Source organism: Rutilus rutilus (assembly GCF_951802725.1).
Source record: "Rutilus rutilus genome assembly, chromosome: 17".
NCBI lineage: Eukaryota > Metazoa > Chordata > Actinopteri > Cypriniformes > Leuciscidae > Rutilus > Rutilus rutilus.
Genome location: NC_140230.1, coordinates 25,669,612 through 25,686,949, shown reverse-complemented (window position 1 = coordinate 25,686,949; position 17,338 = coordinate 25,669,612).

The following is a 17,338-nucleotide window of genomic DNA, read 5'->3' as shown; positions in this document are numbered from 1 at the left end:
ACTGAGCAGGATCAGCGCGCACAAGGCTGCTGGACCAGACAACATCCCTGGACGCGTACTCAGGGCATGTGCGGAGCAGCTCGCTGGGGTTTTTACAGACATTTTCAACCTGTCTCTTGCCCAAGCAACTGTACCAACATGCTTTAAATGCACTTCCATTGTGCCAGTGCCAAAACACTCCAGCCCGAAGTGCCTTAATGACTACCGCCCTGTAGCACTCACACCCATCGTAATGAAGTGCTTTGAGCGGCTGGTCCTGGCACACCTAAAAGACTCTCTACCATCCACATTGGACTCACACCAGTTTGCCTACCGTAGCAATAGGAGCACAGAGGATGCAGTCTCCATGGCACTGCACTCTGTGCTCACACATCTGGACAATAAGAACACTTATGCACGCATGCTGTTTGTTGACTTCAGCTCAGCATTCAACACTGTCATCCCAACTAAGTTAATAGCCAAACTTGGAGACCTGGGCTTCAACACCTCCATGTGCAACTGGATTTTGGACTTCTTGACCAACAGACCCCAGAATGTTCGATCAGGCTCCAACTGCTCCACATCCATCACACTCAACACTGGTGTACCACAGGGCTGTGTGCTAAGCCCGTTCCTCTACTCCCTCTTCACCTCCGACTGCAAGCCTGTGTACGGATCTAATTCCATCGTCAAGTTTGCGGACGACACTACGGTGATTGGTCTCATCAGCAACAACGATGAGACTGCCTATAGGGAGGAGATCAAGCACCTGGCCACATGGTGCACCGAAAATAACCAGCTCCTCAACACCACCAAAACGAAGGAGCTCATCGTGGACTTCAGGAAAGTGTCAAGAGGCACACACGACACCATCCACATCAATGGAATGGCTGTTGAGCGTGTCTCCAGTTTCAAGTTCCTGGGGACCCACATCTCGGCGGACATGACCTGGACAACCAACACCTCCAGCCTGGTCAAGAAGGCTCACCAGCGCCTCTTCTTCCTGAGGACACTGAGGAAGAATCAGCTTTCCTCCACTATCCTGGTGAACTTCTATCGCTGTGCAATAGAAAGCATCTTGACCAACTGTGCTACAGTGTGGTATGGGAGCTGTTCTGTTGCAGAGCGCAAGGCACTGCAGCGGGTGGTGAAAACCGCCCAGCGCATCACTGGGACTCCACTACCTGCCATCGAGCACATCCAGAGGAAACGCTGTCTGCATCGAGCTCGCAGCATCCTTAAGGACTCCTCTCACCCAGCCCACAGACTGTTTTCTCTCCTGCCCTCCGGCAGGCGTTTCAGGTGCCTCCGGACCAGGACCAGCAGACTAAAGAACAGTTTTTTCCCCAGAGCTGTCTCTTTATTAAACTCTAACCCTCATTGATCCCACTCCCCTTATATACTGATTGACTCTCCTCTCCCTCCTCACACCTGCCTCCATTTTGTTATTTGCAATACTATAATGTTCATTTGCACTGCTGACTGTTATTACAGTAACAACTGTTTACATATGCATCTTGCACTACTACCTTGACTGGAATATGCTCATTTGCACTGCCGACTGTTTATTTACAGTACCGACTGTTATATATACATTGCAATATCGTACCTTAACTGTAATATGCAATTACTTTCCACTGCACTCACTCGGATAGCTTCTGTCCAAACTTTATTTGCACTACTTTAAATCCATTGTTATACTGCTCATTAGCCTAACTTATACATATATCTATTTGTAAAATTCTGTTTATAGTAATATCCATCTGTATATTATGCTCACATTCTGTTTATAGTAACAGCCATCTGTATATATATTCATAGTACATATCTATCTGTAAAATTATGTTTATAGTAACAGCCATCTGTATATTATATTCAGTACATATCTATCTGTAAACATTCTGTTTATAGTAATAGCCATCTGTATATTATTATATTCAGTACATATCTAGCTGTAAATTCTGTTCACAGTAATAGTTATCTGTATATTATATTCATAGGACAATCTATCTGTAAATTTTTGTTTATAATAGTATTCAACTCTATATTTATTCAGTACATATCCATGTTCTGCACTTATGAACCACTGTATATCCTGCACTTGCTGCTATTGCACTTCTGGTTAGACCTAAACTGCTTTTCGTTGCCTTGTACCTGTACTTGTGTAATGACAATAAAGTTGAATCTAATCTAATCTAATCTAAAAAGCAAAAGGATGAAGGCACAATTGCAAGCAAATTAACACAGTTTGACCTCACATTTATTATCTACAGTTTATTCATTTATTTTAAGAACCTGCAAAGGAAATGGAAATGTCTGTTTGCACACTTCGTGACTTTGTACTTTAATACAGGAAGTCATATCTCACAGTGAATATTTCAAGTCATTACAAAAGCCAAAATCTTTGTTTATTAAAATAGTTGTTTTTCTGGCATTCAAAGACATTCAGCAGTTTGATTGAAACAGCTTTCGAAGGAAAAAGTATCAGAGTTATATTTTTTTGTGGTTAACGTTATTGGCAAACATGTGGAAATGCAAGACGACCATCATCTGTATCTCAACAAGTGACGTCACAATTCATTCCTGACAATCATGGAGGCTTTCTAGAGACATCACATACTTGTAGTTTAACAGAGTTAGCAATGCTATAAAACTTTTGCTGGATAGTAGTTATATTAACAGCTTCATAAGAAAAGTCGGTAACACTTTACAATAAGGTTTCATTTGTTAACAGTGGCTAAGTTAACATGAATTAATAATGAACTGCACTTCTACAACATTTAATCATCTTTGTTAAAATTACTAATACATTATTAAAATCAAAAGTTTTATTTGTTCACATTAGTTAATGCACTGTAAACTTGAACAAACAATGAACAACTGGTTTTGTATTAACACAGATTAACAAATACAGTAACAAATGTATTGTTTATGGTTAGTTCATGTTAGTTAATATATTAACTAATGGTAACAAATGAAACCTTATATAGTAAAGTGTCACTGAAAAGTCCAAACATTACTTTATGTAAATATGACTTTTGCCTGATTAACATGTTTCTGAGTGTAAAAACTATGACAAACACATAAAAACATAAATAGTGATACAGGATTTTTTTTCCCGGGTTTATAAATGTTAACATGCTTCTGGTTAAACAAAAAGAATCCCAAATTCACAATCTTTTATAAACACCGGTCTTTGGTCAGACCATAATATGCTGTGGCAGAAATCATAAACATTTTTTTTTTTTTGTACTAAAACATTTCAGCTCTCACTTTGTCACTAGACACATTCCAGATACAGAAGATGCTATTCTAAAAGGTACGTCTCTTTCAAATCGAAACCACGCCGCTGGATAATCAAAACATGCCTCATGACAGATATTCCATTACACTGCACGGTCAAGTCGAGTTGAATTGCTGTGTCTTATGATTTCATATGTGCAACTCTGGATAATATTTCAGGAGGACATGTTACTCATCTTTATCAGACAGCAATGTACGGTTAGCATGAAGCACTGCAGGCTTAAAATACTTTTTATACTTGTTGTCAGCACAGACATTTTATTTAAAACAAATGCTTAAATTGCTTTAGTATAATGACATTAAAAAGGCCAATGACTATTAGTAAATTTAGTATTTCATTGAACATTATTGTTGTACTTTATATATATATATATATAAAATGACTGCCTTTACACTGTAATTTTAACTGTAAAATATTGTAAAAAGGCTATGGGAATAAGCTGTTAATAGGTTAACAGTATTACCGTAAAAAAACGTAAAAGATCTAACCGGACATTTCATGTAATTTTACAGTAAAATTCTGTTAAATGTATAGATTTTAGAAGTATAGCAGAATAAATGAAATTATAATTTACAGTGAAAAACTGTAAACTGACAATCCCAGCATTCTCTGTGTGACACTTGGTATTTTGTTCAAATAATTTCTTTGCAAATATAATCGTGTCAGTTATGCACATTTGGGTTTTTGATGAATGATTATTGCATTGTTTAGTCATGTTTTACCATGATGGTGTTTTGTGTTTGCATGAAAGACTCTTGTGCACCTTCTATATAGGTGGGAACCGGCGAACATTCAAACAAATTTTAATAAAAATAAACATTTTGTACAAAATTAACCCTTTAATGCATGAATTATGATAACCTCAGTCAGGATTTTTTTCCTATGTGGGTTTATTGCTCTTAGGGCATGACAAATTGTAAAAAAAATTATTATTTTTTTTACACATTTTTCAAAGAGATTTTGACAAAGACATGCTGTCCACTTGAGTGCGTTTATGGTTTAAACTGAAGAGATACTGTATTAAATATAATACAATAATCAAACAGATAAAGTATGTGTATTTAACAAACTAATCAATAAAATTATATAAAATCATCTGAAAACTATAAAATTTATACAAAAAATATACATGCGAAATATTGCAAAGGCAATTGAACTTCATACAAGTTGCACTTGGCGTATCTTTGATATCAGAACATGAGGACGTGATTCCATCAGAATTTTCTACAGCCTGTCAAGGTACAACTGTGGTGTACCAGAGTATGTCAATTTACCCTTATTAGCTGATAATTTTGATTATGTTCAAGACGGACACATTTCTAGCATAGCCCTCCTCTGAGAAAACCTAGCGATACGTTTTTTTCAATCTCATCTGAAATAAGCAGTGTTGGGGGTAACGCATTACAAGTAACATGCATAATGCATTCAGATTACTTTTCTGATGTTACAAGTAAAGTAATGTGTTACAAGTAACATGTATTATGTAATCAATTTTTTTAAAATGTTACGAGTAATGTATTACAAGTAACATGCAGCTCCAACGCTATCTCACGACCAATTCGTACGAATTCGTACGAATGATAAAAAGTTGGCTAATTCGTACTAATTCGTACGACCTCACTCGTACGAATTTGTACGATTTGTCTAAACCCACGTGATGGGTAGGTTTAGGGGCGGGGTCAGGGGTAGGTCATTCGTATGAATTCATACGAATTGGCCAATTCGTAAAATATGTACGATTTTGCAAAAATCGTACTAATTCGTACGAGTCAGGTCGTATGAATTCGTACGAATAAGCCACCTCGTAGAATTTGTACGTTTTCCCGTGAGATCGGGCTCGCATTACCTAATCAGATTACTTTTTGATCTAACAAGTAAAGTAATTAATTACAAGTAATGTGCATTATGTAATCACATAACTTTTTTTGATGTCAATGAAAATTACATTCTAATAATACAAATACATTTATTTACAGTAAAAAAAAAGTCACTGCAGATTAAGTATTTTCAAAAACAATATTCACAGTATAAGTATGAATTGTAGCTGAAATATAGCCATTGATGCATGAGGTCCACTATAGTGGACAGATGATTAATCAGATTTTTCTCCCAATCTAAAATCAAAACTTAGAAAATGTAACTGTGATAGGACTCATTAGATATAGCTTGATGCTGCAGTATTTTTTTTACCTACAAGAGTCTCCTATAGGATAGAAGGAATGGGTGGATATTCCGGAGCAACTTGGGATTTCTGACTGTCCATTGGCCATCTTGGTTTGGAGGGGGAAAAAATTGAAACACAACAGCTTGCCACTTGGTTGCAATGTATAGGATGATGCACCAGGGTCCACTGAAGAGGTTGATGTGCAACTATGCCATCAAAACCCGTGCAAATTCAAGAAAATGCTTTTTTAATAGCTGTCCACTGTAGCGACCACTGCATGAAAGGGTTCAAGTAAAGACAGCGGTCCCTCACGGTCGACTGCCACCACACGTAATAAAACAAAACACAACATGAATCCAGGCCTGGCCTCTCTTGATCTCCACTGTCGTCGCTCCTCCTTTTATGCTTCCGCTGGATACGAGACCGGTGTGTCTTACAGGTGTCGCTCATTAGCAATCACACCACCGGCCATCACCACAATAGTATAATTCAGCTAGTGGAAAACTGAGCTTCTTCATGATTCATCATGTGGCTTCCTCTTTTACCACTTGCATAGTAGCGTATATAAGGTACAACATAGATTTTAGTAGCAGTGTGTAGCCTTAAGTTGCACATTTTCCTGTTGTAAATTACAGTTTTATACTGTAAAATGTACAGGTTGTTCTGTTACATCTGTTACAATGTTACATTTTTACTGTATTTTTTGTTTTTACCGAATTATTCTGGAAACCACAGCTACCAGGATGTTTATTTATGTATTTATTATTATTATTATTATTATTATTATTATTTTTTACAGTGGGCAGTCCCTCACATGCAGCCCATCATATTTGGGGGTCTTTATGTGCATAAAAAAATGAAAACAATTTAAGGAGCAAGTGAATACACATCTGACCCAGGACTTGTGTGTGTGCTTTGTTCTTTTTGTGTGTGTGGTTTTACATTAATCCTCTAATGTGTTTATCCTCTATTAAGTTACTCCTTAAGCTTCCACTTGTTTAGCTCTTCGCTCCGTGGAGCCTCAGTTTTCGCACCACATAAATCACAGGGCAGCATTATCTGCTGGCTGCAGCTGATGGAGATAGTGCCAGGAACACGCTCCTTAAACCACCAGTGTTTATAAGGACCCCTCTCCTATGTAATTCACCATAGCTGTAGACAAGGAAATAATATGGTTAATATTTTGATCCTAAAATAGTGCGTGACGAACCCAATGAACTTTGCCGTACTCTTTTTTGGCCCTCGCGGTGGGCCTCTTTATACTGTGTGTCAGCACTGTGTCTGTTTTAAAAAAAAATCAGCCAGAAGCTCTTCTACTTGTTTCACAGCAAGAGACAGGAAAACATTTATCTATAAACCGACTAGCCAGGAGCATAAGAGCCATCTGAAAAGTGTGGGAATGCACATTATAGCTTTTATTATTATACATTATATTCTACATTAATTTATTTATTATACATTATAGCTTTTATTATAGCTTATATATTACTACATTTATTATAAGCTTAGCAGGAATTAAAGCTTGGCTTATGAATATTTATGGAGTTACTTTTACATTACTAAGCATGTAAATAATGGTTTACATGACTAAAAAAAACAAGATTTCAATTTACTTAATTAAAATGAGCTAAAGTAACACACTTCTTGAACATTTTATCATAATTTAATTTCTGTCACGACAGCTCTCTGAGTGTTTGGCATGGTAATGGATATGACAATGTTGATATGGTTGGTCTTGGCGGAATAGATCTGCTACGCTGCTGCTGTTATTAATACTAAACAAGTACGGGAATTGCTACTGCCAATACATACATGACACACTGCTGTGAACAAGTAAGACACACTGCTCTATACAGGTGGAGCTGGGGAAGGTGGAGGGTGTTCTGAAAGTGCGCTGCAACTGCTACAGAAAATGTCATACCAAGTATTTGAAGGTTGAGCAGCGAGCTCATTGGCTACTGATACAGCAGGAACCAATCAGCTGTGCCTTATAGAGAATGTGATTGCAAGCAGATTGAGTTATGGACCGATCAGCCTACGCCATCTGGAGTTTCATGATAATATTTTGTATTTCATCACATTCAATTTGTAAAATGGAAGTTTAAGTTGCATGAAACGGAAATTTCAGGAAGTTTTCTTCCCTATTGTGATGTATTTCTTAGTGAAACTGCATGTCGAAAAAGAAAAAATGTAAGGCAGGACTTGAATTGTCTATCGGGAATTGATTGGATCATTGGATCGTTGTGGTTTGCAATTGCTGTGATCTCATGTGAGTGACAGGTTGAACGTGGATGGACGTGTTTGCTGTGTGTGCAGTCGTGCCAGTGGTGTGAAGATGCACCCTCTTTCTCAGCTTCTATGTTTGTCTAAAACCAGTGAATTAACTAAAACATATTGTAGAAGGCAAGTAAATAAGCTATTCCATTTTAACATGCAGTACCATTTTGCCTGGTATGCTCGGTAATGGATAGTCTGTTGACTTTGTAGTGTCTTATGGCACAACTAATGTTGAGAAAAAATATCTACACGCTGGTTTCCTTCAAGACTTGTGTTAATCTAAATTGTGGCTCTCCACCCATAATCTCAATTTCACGAACCTCTAGTCCTGCCAGACCAAGTCTGTTTTAAGTCTAGCCAAAACAAACAAGCTCTTCCATCTCGAAAAAGTCAGACAAGCTGTCATGAACTTCTAATCTCTGTTTGCATCACTTAAGTGCATCTTTTAGATTCAATGAAGAATCATTAGCTGTGGAATCATAAGTGAATTTATTTCTTTAAATTTCTTATTTACTCATAAAAAGCTCACATCACAGGGCAACCCGGGAGCCTCTGACTCCAGTGGTTATCTTTTGCCCTTTAACAGAGATAGGACAACAGTGCATGCCATTTAGCTCTCAGTCATGTTCTTTCTGACTTAGGCTTCTGTTCTTTGTTCACTACCTAGACTGTAAAGACTCAGACCCATCTCTATCTCTCCAGAGGAAGTAAAGATTAAAAGAGGGCACACTACTATAATCCATTCTATCTCCTGGAAAACATCCAGTTTCCACCCTTTCACTTCGGAGTTAGAGGAAAAAAATCAGCTCACACCAGAACTTTAGAAAATAAATAAATACTTTGCTGGATGTTGATTGAGTGCATAATGTTCAAAATGTCAGAACTTTGTGAATTATAAACCAATGCTTTAACGGTTCCCAAAGGAACACACCTGTGGTCAGTTCTGATCACTGGCTCTCCTGTCTGGAAAGAACCACTAAATTATGGAAAAGTTGTATAATCTCATTTAATTGTAAGAAGTAAATGTTAGCTGAAGAGCCACAGAATATAACATCTCGAAATTGAATTGGTCATGGAAGAATTGTTGGCTGTGCTTTATTAAAATATTCTGAGAATCTAAACCAAAATCAATATATTCCCCATTCCAATATGATTCCCATTCACATAATTTCAAAAGGTCATAAGATCCCTATCCTTTTGGTTGGACATTACAAAGGGTTTTTACTGCATTGCACAATCTAGAAGAAAACAAATTATTTGACCTGTCTCAGTCATTTCATGACATTTTGCTTATTTTCTGTGGTCTGCACTCAATCTCTACATAACCAGGTGAATATTTTTTCATATATCTTGTCAAAGGCTGCACATTGTCAGAGAAGTGTTGTTGGTACTTCTATTTCCCCTATACGCAAATACAAATGAGTTTATCAATACAGGCCAAAAAGCACGCTCATTTAAATATTGACTTTGAGTGTCAGCAAACTGTTGTTATTTTTCAGGACAACAGGGAAATTTGTTCAGAAAAAGTTATTTCTTTAAATTTTAGAGCAGTTAGCCAACTATTCTTGGATTCCTTGCCTCCTTTGACCGAGAAATTGAATGACTTTTCCTGTTTCTCTTCCCTGCTCTTTACTCAGGCCCATGTCTGTTTGACATCAAACTGGCCAGAGCTGATTGGTGTTTGGGGCTGATGATGTTTATTTAGAAAATGGCCTTGACTTTTCATCAGCTGTTTCCAAGAGAATTATATGTGGTTTCAGTAAATAAGGGTCTATGACTTGTCATATGTCAGCCTCAATCCCACCTTTAAATGCTTTTCTGGCTGCTATAGAGCCATCATGGATTTGTTTAAAACCAGGCAGTGGCATTTGCAAGGTGAAAATATCACTACACACTCATTCTGGGTCAGTGTTACAGGGTATACATGTTGTTTGTGTGCCCTAAAACTTGCGTAGCCTATACACCACATACCTAATGGAATTAGCCTTGTTCTATGATGTTTGGATTCTTCTGATGCACCTATATGACATGGTTCATCAATCCATCACACTCGATGTTCTCCTGGGATGTAAATTTACTTGAGTTATGGATGCATTTTAGATACCCAGGCATGGGCACTTTGTAACCACAATCCAGCAATGTAACATACCATCTCCAAGGTGCATCTGCTGGTTACACATTCACTCTCTGTTGTGTGTTTTCATGCTACCTCTCCATACACAGGTCATAATGTCTAACCTGAATCAACCACAGTCAAAACAAGATGCCAGAAATTTGTTTTAACAATTAACACACATGACATGTTTACCCAGCACAATCCAGCAAAACAACATTCTGTTCCACTGCTTTCAAATAATTTAATGATCTCTGCCAAGGTGGTCATAAAAAACAAAACAATTTAACTGGCTTGTAATGTGAATCTGACAATATTTCTTATTCATCTTACATTCAAATGTTTCTTTGTTTAAAATGTTACTGAATCTTGAAACTTTGTTTATTTCTGTTTCTGTCTTTTTTCTTCTTTTACCAACAATGATTTGTGGGTTCTCATGATCCGCATAATGTTCAAAGTTAAACACTTTTAAATAAAATGAAATGAAACACTTATGTTTACTTAAGTCAAGGTTTATTGACTTTGATCAAAAGAAGCACAATGAACTTCTGTTTGCACAGAAACTTCACAAAAGACTAGTTAGAAGATTGAATGGTATCTATAATGTTGATGCCCAAGATATGCACAAAACAAAAATATTTACAAATGTTAAATGTAGAAATGCTTTATGTGATACATATTTTTTCCAGAATATTTAAAAAGATAGGTCACCCAAAATATACAAACCCAAATCCATTTGACTTTCCTTTGTGGAACATAAAAAGGGTGTTTTGACGCGTGTTTATGCTGCTTTTTAACATGAAAGGGAATGGGGGCTGAACCGGTAAAGCTCCAATAATTACAAAAAGTCACCATAAAACAAATCCAAATAAAACTATATATATACGAAGAAGAAATATTTTCACTGATAAATTTCAAAATGTCAGAAATTTCTGATTTTTAAATTAGGATCTGTTCCTCACACAGCATCTCCTTTTATGTTCCACAGAAGAAAGAAAGCCATACAGGTTTATAATGACATATAGATGATAACATATTTAAAGAATTTGGGTGAACAATCCCTTTAAACTTTCAGATGGGTCAAGATGACCTCCAGTATTAATGGAGGGTACAGACATTCAGCAGTATGAGAAAATGTTCTTAATTTGCAGCCAGCTCTCAGTAGAGATGACGTTTTCGGCCAAATATAACATTCAATCTGATGCATGCTCCAGGACCTGTAAATTAGAGTAAGGTCCCCCATGCTCCTCTGATGAATGATCCTTGCCAGATATAATGGTGTTCTCTAGCCGGGAAGGCATCTGCGCAGGCACTTGCACTGCCAAAACTGTCTTACTACACTTCCTTCCATAAATTTGCTGAAACCGAGGTCACACCATTTCTGTGTGTCCAGGCTTCATGTCAAGTGAAAGAAAAGAAGTCCACGCTAACATACAGGCAAAAAGGGGAAGATAAGTTGCATCACCGTGGAAAAGTCAACCCTGAAAAAGATATGTGTCCTTGCTCTTTATTTCAGCAGTTTTGTAAACTTCCAATGAAGTGATATAAAATTGAACTGAGTTCTGACAGAAAGTCATGTCTTGCACCTCATTACTGAGTCTTGTACTCTTTTGTGTGTTGAGTGAATGGGGCTTTTACCAGCACATAACCAACAGCCCAAGGATATCATTTGGAACACAGCTCTAAATGTTCTCTGGTATGAATTAGTCTTGTCTGTACTTCCCTGTGACTAGTCTTTATTCAGAATGCATGCCAATATTTGTACCAACAATTGCCTTAGTAGAATGTGGTCAATTGTATATTTAAAAAAAAAAAAAAACAAGTTGATCTAAAATCTCGACAATGTTTTAGAGAAAACATATGACATCAACAAAGTGATCTACTCATCTGCTCATCTTCAATACATTTTTCCTTACTCACATTCCAACTAAATGTTTTTCTTCCTTTTCAGCCCTGCACTTCTAAATGTCCATTCAGAAGAAAGCAAACCAAGTGATACAAAAACAGCCCTTGACAGAGACACAGCACTCATGACTTCGAAGTGCCTGATAAATTCATTTGAACAGTTGGGCAAACAACACTTTTTGAGCAAACAACACCTGCCCATCATATTAAAAGTCTCCCTGCCACCCCCTGCAGCTGCCTGTATTGGGGCGTTAGCCTTCAGCCTTTCTCCTTCCTCCGGAGCCACAGCCAAAAGCTGGCTTTCTCTGCCTCCTCCTCAAGCTCCTTCACCATCTTCCGCAGGTTTACCCCCACCATGCCAGACTCACAGAGTAGGTACGGGGTAAACATTGGCATTCCAGCCTGCCTCCTGGCACTCCGCTGCCATCTCGAAACATTTTAGATGTTTCCTTTCATGGGCTGCTGTAGAGTTTCCTTCCAATGGAATGATGATGACTATCTTATCCTCAGCTGACCACATGACGATGTCTGGCCAGAAGTGGTTATTGTTATCTCTCTTGGGAAGACCAGCAGCTTTTTGAGGTCCACCAACATTTGCCACTCCCAAGTTTGAGGAAGGTATTTCTTTCTTGTGCCGATACCCGGTAGATGTCACCTGGTCTGACAAAGGATAATAGTGTAAACTTTGGCATCTCAGGCATGTAATTTGCTGCTATCCTACTCTTCTCCAAGAATTTAGCCAGCTTAGTGAGGACTTGATTGTGATGTCACCTAAATCGTACCTGTGTCAGCGCAACCTTTCATCCTCAGAGGATGTGCTGCAGGCTTGCCTTGATGTTACCACAAAGGGAACAGCCGACCTCATCCCCAAACCACTGGGTGAGGTTTGAAGGTCGTGGGAACTACCCTTATCTGAAAGCTGAGTCTTGCTTATGGAGGTCTTCAGATGTCTGCCCAGCTAATATACTTATTCACCGTAGCATCCCATCGGGTCCAGGCACCTTGTTAATCGAGGGACACTGCCTTAATGTGGAAGCGCTCCTGCTCAACCCTGGTGACTTCTTCCACAACCATGGACTTCCGCTGCATCTTGGAGGCTTTTGACCAGAACTGTTGTGGTGTTCCCCAGCCTAAGCCAGCCCGCTCAGTCTGGACCAACTCCATGACCTCTCTATGCTTCAGGCTGGAGATGGTATAATTTACTTCGTCCTGCACCTTCCACTTACAGCCTGTGCGGATGTAGACACACACATATATATATATATATATATACTGTGTGTGTGTGTGTATGTGTATCTTATTCACATATCTTTATTTTTTATTTTTTATTTTACTAAGCTTCTTTTAAAGACATACTTGGCAATAAAACTCTTTCTGATTCTGATTTAGCAGTAATAAGCTATTTTCCTGCACAACATAAAATAGAATTGTAATATAACAATATAATATGTAACAATAATGTTTACAGTGGCTTCATAAATTAATTAAAAACATAAAAAAGCTAAACACACCTGATGCACATTCTTTGTTTTTCATTAGAAGTAGAGTTTAAAAACCTTGCTGTACATGCCATCTTGCACCGACAAAAGTGACTGAAGGCACCTGACATTGTAAACAAGACTTCCCAAATTGGAACTTGAACCTACCGTATTTTCCGGACTATAAGTTGCTCCGGAGTATAAGTCGCACCAGTCAAAAAATGCGTCATGAAGAGGAAAAAGAACAGACATTTAATATGGAAAGGCAAGCTATTCAACTACACAGTAGCACACAGAACAACAGGCTGAGTAGGTGTCCGGTATGTTAACGCAACACATTAACAGTTATTCAGCTACACAATAGCATAAAGAACATATACCTGGGAGGCTGAATAGTCTAAATTAACATAAGCCAGCGAGTCCAACAAGCAAGTTACCAGTAAACAAGTTCACCGAGCACCAGCGATCTTATTCCACATCACTGAATCCATTGAATTTTCTTCATCCTTGGTGTCGCTTCTGAACAGCTCCGCCATAGAGCGCCCTCTCGCGGCTGTAGACTGTTTTCATCTCAGACTGAATTAATTTTGATATATAAGTCGCACCTGACTATAAGTCGCAGGACCAGCCAAACTATGAAAAAAAGTGTGACTTATAGTCCGGAAAATACGGTAGTTAAAAATCTGACACCCTCTCAAGTTGTGTTTACCACTTGGAAGTTTGGGGATAATTTTGATAGCCAAGTTCCCCGAGAAGAATTGCTGCTGAGACTGCTATTCTTTAGGCAGTTTCATTGCCTTGTCTTGTTGTTAAAGTTGTGCATAATTTACATATATGAATAATCATTTGAAGCATATTGTTAGTATCAGCGAAAATAGCCTGTATTTGACCGAAATTCCAGAATTCCAGCTAGTGTGGTGAAAGTTTATGGTTGTCAATGAATGTGACACTAAAAATCATTTTGGATTTAATAATTCCCAATTAATAGGCAAGAATAAACCTGGTGTGCTCCATGGTTCCTGTTCTTTCCGACAACAAAGCACTTGAATGTGCCAAGCTCGTAATCACCACTTCAGAAGTGGGAAGCGTATCATCAATGTTCCACCTCTACAACAAAGAGGCATCCTGCAAAATGAACATCATGGTTGACAACACCCGGCTACAGCACCAGCCCTTCCCCACATACCTTGGCGTGAAGCTTGACAGAACACTGTCATTTAGACAACACCTGGACACGGTCAAGTTAAAGACAACCTCCCGTGCCACGCTGATACGGCGCCTAGCCGGCACCACATGGGGAGCCTCCACAAAGACGCTTCACATCTCCACCGAGGCCCTGATGTTCTCAAGTGCTGAATACTGTGCTCCGGCCTGGTGCTGTAGCCCCCATGTCATTAAGCCCTTAACACCGCCCTAAGGACTATCTCCGACCAACCAACTGCCCGTCCTCGGAGGAATTGCCCTTTCAGAGGTCAGGCGAGAAGGAGCAATGCTGGCTCTCGCTCGAGAGACACAGGCAAGTGAATCCCACCTCCTTCACAAAATCACCACGGAGACACCACAGCACATGCGCCTCAAGTCCCGGCGACCTTTTGCCACACACGCCCAAGAACTGCTCCGCACTACACCAGCCGATATCTGCAAGGCTGCCTGGGTCAAGGCGAAATGGAGGGACCAGTGGAAGTCAGCGGAACCATCTCGGCTACACCTCTACGTTGAAGACCCCAAGGACGTTCCTGGCCAGTACCTGCCCAGAAAGCAGTGGACAATCCTCAACCGCCTGAGGACAGGTGTGGGACGCTTCGGGGCAGCAATGATGAAGTGGGGCATCGCGGATAGTCCTCAATGCGAGTGTGGAGACCCACTACAAACTGTGGAACACATTTTAACTAGCTGCCCCATATATTGGCCCCCGATTGGCGAACGTGGTTTAATTGACCTTGATCATAGGACGCTGGACTGGCTCGCCTCAACAGAACTGAAGGTCTAAGGACACACGCCAGAGAGAGAGAGAGAGAGAGAGAGAAGTGGGAAGTAGGACATTTCTGATAGCATGTGAAAGCAGCATCGGAATCATGGTAAATACAAGTTTCCTAGTTAAAAATTGGACATGCACGCCCTCTCAAGTGGTTTTTACCACTTGGAAGTTTGGGGATCATTTTGATACCGGAGTTCCCGAGTTGGGTGTTTCAAATTAAAATATTCTGCACGAGTCATGCACAATGTTTACAGTACCTTTATGGAATATTGCTTGCAAGTTCAGACCCAGCATTCCTCAACACATATCCTTGTGTTCATCTACTAAGTAAGCAGAGTTTGGAATGACATGAGGGTGAGTAAATGATGGCAGAATGCTCATTTTAGGGTGAACTATCCCTTCAAGGATGAGGGGAATTTTAAAGTTCTTCCATGTTTCTGTCTTGGGTGGGGCAGAACAAAATAAGAGGTGTCTGGTGCCATAACTTCATAATCAACTATTTGACGTCTGGATTTATGAGGGCAGAGCCCATCTGGTACAGCAATATTATGACTTCTCCAAAGAATAAGATGTATTTACTATTGTGTTTATTTACTGTCCTGTGTGTTCTTCACACACAGCCGGTGTGTGATGAGAACATAAGTGTGCAATTTACTGCCACCTCACTTAGCCTGCGGCTCGCACATCTGGAATGGATCAGGTGAGAAGGCTGAAAAAAAAATGAAGAAGCAGTTTAAACAGTAAAATATTTAAATTGAGCCAGCTGATAGGATGTGTGAACTCACACTCCTGCTGTACAAATGCAGGTTGTGAGAGCATCTGGTGCAGAGGCTTGATTTAAAGCAGACATAAGAGGGATGCACAAAGAAAAGCCATTTAACACAGGTCATTCAATCTTCATATTATAAAGCTCTTTCACCAAGAGGCCTCTTCATCATATGAAATGTTTGTCATTGCAGTTTTTTCAATTTGGCGACCAATTGCTCATTTAGACACACTGGCAGGGCTTTGGTGTATTTTAGTAGAACAATTAGGAGAACAAAAACATACAGTTCAGTTAGTTTATAGGTTCACAAGAGAAGTGTTTTTGATGTATTAATGAGACGGCAGTTCCATATGGTTGCCTGCAATCTTCCCCTTGTCACTTCATCACACAGCATGAAAAGAGAAAACGTAGGAAATCCCTAGTGGCATTCAATGTATATGGCCTGTATGTGGAAATTGCCCACACGTCCAGACACATGTGCAGCATGGAAGGTTTGTGGCTTATGGTACATGTCTGTTATTTATTGCGGACAGTATGCCTGAAAAGTTCTGATTTGAGAAAAAAAAAAAGAATCCGATTTTCCTGCAGTCTGAACAAAGGCTTACTGACCCAAAACTTTTGAACAGTAGTGTATGTATAACATTAAACCAAATATTAAATTAACTTCAACCAAAGCCAAAGTTTTTAATGTATAATTATATGGTTAATGAATGGTTAATGTCATGGTGTAATGAACAGAGACTGCTCTTTGTAAATAATTGGAATCTTTTCTGGGAGCGACCTAGGCTCTTCCGTGCTGATGGCCTTCACCCCAGCAGAATCGGAGCGGCTATTCTGTCGGACAACATCTCCAAGACGCTACACACCATATGACTAGTAAGTCAAAGTCCAAATCACACTCTTTGCTGTCCAAACTTAATTGATATAAGTACCAATGTAAAACATTATATCGAAACTGTGTCTATTCCTCGTTTAGTGAGATCAAATAATAAATCTACTGCAGGATCTAAGAAAAATCTAATTGTGATTAAACCAGAAAATCTCAATATTAGTGAACAAAAACAATTTATAAAGCTAGGTCTTTTAAACATCAGATCGCTTACACCTAAGGCGGTTATTGTAAATGAAATGGTCACAGATAATAGTTTCGATGTACTTTGCCTTACTGAAACCTGGCTTAAACCAAATGATTATTTCGGTCTTAATGAGTCTACTCCTCCTGGATACTGTTACAAGCATGAGCCCCGTCTGATTGGTCGTGGCGGTGGTGTTGCTATAATCTATAAAGATATTCTTACTGTTACTCAGAAAACAGGTCACAGGTTTAATTCGTTTGAAGTACTTGTGCTAAATGTTACTCTCTTAGATGTAAGA